This window comes from Alligator sinensis, unplaced genomic scaffold (genome assembly GCF_000455745.1).
Source record: "Alligator sinensis unplaced genomic scaffold, ASM45574v1 scaffold1290_1, whole genome shotgun sequence".
Lineage (NCBI taxonomy): Eukaryota > Metazoa > Chordata > Crocodylia > Alligatoridae > Alligator > Alligator sinensis.
In genome coordinates, this window is record NW_005843103.1 from 3,527 (window position 1) to 7,689 (window position 4,163).

At 50.2% G+C, this 4,163-nt stretch overlaps 1 non-coding gene across 1 annotated transcript; it reads left to right on the forward strand.

Annotated features, from left to right (window-relative positions):
- Positions 1-575: 575 nt before the first annotated feature.
- On the forward strand, positions 576-647 carry TRNAM-CAU. Its single transcript has one exon. It is a non-coding gene; the product is annotated as a tRNA-Met (tRNA).
- The last annotated feature ends 3,516 nt before the right edge of the window (positions 648-4,163 follow it).

The following is a 4,163-nucleotide window of genomic DNA, read 5'->3' on the forward strand; positions in this document are numbered from 1 at the left end:
TCATGGGTCTGAAAAGACAGGAAGCAAAAGCCCTCCACCTCCATTCGACTTCCCCCTGGGGCCAGGGAAAGGGAGGCAGGGCTCAACATGAAGAGAGGAGGCACACCCCCAGCCACACACAACGTGAAGGGCGCTACGGGCTGCTCAGGACTGGGCTGGCCCTGTTGAGGATGCAGCCCGGGGCATTTCTCCCGTCAGGCACAAGACTCGTGGGCACCAGTGGACCGCCGTGCTGGAGTGATGCACAGTCCTGCCCCGTGGTCCCAGATCCTGAAAACATATTGCCTGGAGGCAGAACCCGCTGTCAAAGGCTGCTGTCAGAGGCTCAGAAGAGGGGCGCGGGCAGAAGAAAGGAAGGGGCGCCCTTCCACCTGGGCTCCGCAGGTATCTGTGGCCGGCGGTTGCATGGCCACCAGGAAGAGCGCTCGCTCGGGTTTGGGCCTGCGTGGGGAGCCTGCGGGAAGGCGAGGGCTGGCAGGAGGAGAAAGGAAGCACTGCTCCTCACTGTGCGAGGTGCTGGCTTCCTGTCAGAGAGGCAAGAGGGTGTCGGGGCAGAAGGGCAGCCCGCGGGCCCCAGCAGAGTGGCGCAGCGGGAGCGTGCTGGGCCCATAACCCAGAGGTCGATGGATCGAAACCATCCTCTGCTATGTTTCCCCCCTGCTTGCCCTTTTGCTTCCCCTACCTGATTCCCGCCCCTGCAAGTGGCTTTGCCCTTGGCATGCCTGAGAGTGGGGCTCTCCGGCCTCCTTCCCCAAAGGCGGTGGGGAGCGTGCTCACGGGACTTTGCAAGGGAAGGCCGGTGGGCTCTCCTCCAGTGACAGTCCTGCCGAGGGACTGGGGGCGGGGAAGCTGTGGCAGCCCCGGGGCAGCTGTGGCCTCGGAGGGAAGGGAGGAGAAGGTGCTCAGAAGCAGAGAAGAGGAAGGGGAAAACCATAGCAGCTCTCCAGCTCCAAAGACTATTTTCATTCTCTCTCTCAGGGGTGCTCTCCTTCTCCACAAGAACCCTACCGGATTATTGGGCAGCAGTTAGCTCTGTGAACCAGCCTTTTGAGCTCGGGACACCAGCTGCTCGTCTTTTGCAACAAACAGGTTTGTTCAGATCATGGGTCTGAAAAGACAGGAAGCTAAAGCCCTCCACCTCCATTCGACTTCCCCCTGGGGCCAGGGAAAGGGAGGCAGGGCACAACATGAAGAGAGCAGTCACACCTCCAGCCGCATACAATGTGAAGTGCTCTACTGGCAAATATAGTGCTCATCTTTGAGAAAGGGAAGAAGAAGAATCAGGTTAATTACAGACCACTCAGCATCACCTCAGTTCCTAATAATATCATGGAATATGTCTTCAAGGAATCCATTTCTAAGCATTGGAGGAGAAGAAATTATTAGTAACAGTCATCATGGATTTACCATGAGTAGGTCATGCTTGGCCAACCTGTTTGCCTTCTAGAATGAGATGACTGGCTCTGTGGATGTGGGAAGAGAAGTGAACGTTATATACCCTGACTTTAACAAGGCTTTTGATAAGGTCTCCCACACCATTCTTGCAAGCGATATAAGGAATTATGGGTTGACTGAATGGTCTGTAATGTGGATAGAAAACTGGCTGGATTGTCAGGCTCAAAGGATAGGAATCAAGGGCTCAAGATCTAGTTGACAAACAGTACCCATGGGTTACAGTGGACAATAAGCTGAATATGAGCCAACAGTCAGCCTTTGTTGCCAAGAAGGTTAACAGTAGGAACATTGCCAGCAGATCAAGGGAAGTGATTATTCCCCTCATTTGCCACCGGTGAGGTCACATCTGGAGTACTATGGAAATCCCCTCCCACCCCCACCCCAGCCTCGAAAGGATGTGGACAAATTGAAGATAGTCCAGCAGAGGGCAACAAAAATGGTTTGGGGCTGGGGCACTTGACTCATGAGGAGAGGTTGAAGGAAGTGGGCTAATTTAGTCTAGAAAAGAGAAGACTGAGGGGGATTTAATAGCAGCCTTCAACTACTAGAAGGGTGGTTACAAAGAGGATGGAGATAGACTATTAGCTAGACTGCTTTCAGTGATGGCAGATGACAGAACAAAGAGCAATGGTCTCAAGTTGTAGCAAGGGAAGTTTAGGTTAGATATCAGGAAAAACTCTTCCAACAGGATGGTGGTAAAGCCCTGGAATAGCCTTCCTAGACAGGTTGTGGAATCTTGATCCATAGAGGTTTTTTAAGACCTGGGTAGACAGCCTTGGCCAGGATGACATAGTTGTAGATGATCCTGTTTTGAGCAGGGGTTGGACTAGATGACCTCCTTAGGTGCCTTTCAGTGCTAATTTTCTATGAATATATGATACCTCTTTCCTCCAAGAATTTGTTCAGTCCCTTTTTTTGCAGCTAAACTGTCAGCTTCCACAACATGGGGTGGCAATGAGTTCTACATTCTGATTACACGCTGTATGAAAAAGAACTTCCTTGTGTCCATTTTAAACTTATTACCTACTGTGGCGGGCCAGTAGGGGGCGCTCCTGCGTTGAGCCGCCCACCTCACTGCACCCGACCACCTTCCAGGCTCCGAGTGCCTTCCCTGGGGTGCCTCACATCCGGCCGACCCCTTCCCTGGAGCACACCTGCTAGCCTGGGGTTCCCGCTGCCACCATCCAAGGCTCTGGACTCCCTTCTGGCTCTGCGCACCTTGGAAAACACAGGCCTGATCGTCCAATGGGTGCTAGACCCAATACAGGCACTTGGGGCACTTCCCCCAAGTCAGGGGCTTATTAGGAAAGTTTCCCTTAGTCCACCGACCTAAGGGGCCTCCTCCGCATAATTTAGACACACCCCTCAATAAGTCTCCCACACCGGTCACAAAGGAGAACTTTATTGATTACAGGGGGTAGGGTGAAAACAGGGTAAAAGGTAGAGCCGTATCATAGAAATATCAGAGGAATCCCATAGAGCAAACCAGTATGGCTGAGGGTAGCCTTTTGATCTCGCATCAGAGTTACTGTAAGCTAAATATCTAGTCTGATCTCAAGTAGCTTACTCACGCATCATCCAGAGGTGGTTGGAGTTTTCCTCTGGAGGCAGGTCACTCTTTGAGCATGCGGTTATGAGGAGAGAGCAAGTTTCAGATGGTGAAGCTCCTCTGCCAGTTTCAGATGCACCTGGATGACCGCATGGCTAATGGCTGCCTTCTTCCTGGACCGGGCCTTTAAATAACCTTTCTGACCTCAGCAGCCCGGTCCAATCGAAGCTGCCAGTGCTGGCCACTAGCCAACCAATTTAAAAAAGCATCACTGGCTACCTGGGCCGATGAGCGGGGCTTTTCCCTCCCCCTTCCCAGGTGACCAGAGAATCCACACCCTGAGGAATTCAACACCAGCCTCTCACGCTGGCAGAGACAGATTTCTGGAGAGGGACACAGACGGTGGCATTTCTGCCACACCTACTATTTCATTTTGTGACTCTCTGGTTTGGGAAACAATTATGAACTACTCTGTGAACTGGAAGCAGGAGGGCTCTGTTCACATGGTACTGTGCTCACTCAGTCTGATTCACAATGCTTTTCAGCAACATGTGAATGTAGCTACTCTAATTAGCTTCACTAATTAGCAGAGCTAATTAGTTGGCCTGTTGTGGCCTCAGTATAATATTTACATTAACAGGAACTAGAAGTGGTGTAAACTACTTCCAGTTCCAGAGATCTGTGTAGCCTTTTGAATTATGGTTTGCATTTTGCTTGCTGAAAATTGGTCACTGTGTAATGGATTTGTCTAGATGTATCCCATAGTAACTATGAACAGAATTGGGCCCTCCATGGCTTTTGCAAAAGCCTAATGCTGTAATGAGACACTAAGTATAAAAAGAAATCTCAAGAAGACTGAAGACTAATGTTCTGTAACTAGAGAAAATATAAAAGCACATTCACATAAAAGCAAAGCAGCAAAACTTTTGTTACAAGCAGCAAAGCATATGAAACTCACCTGGTTTTCTTACAAGCCTGAAACTCAGCTCAAACATGTCAAAGGTTTGCTAAGATTCATGAACCTTTCTGCAAAAGCTGAGTCTAGTTTCCAGCAAATCTGGGCCAATTTACAGTTTTGTGTTGAAACCACAACTGCCTTCTAGTTTCAGTTCTATTTTACTTTCAGATTTTGTTTTCACACACAACAGTGGGGGAAAGA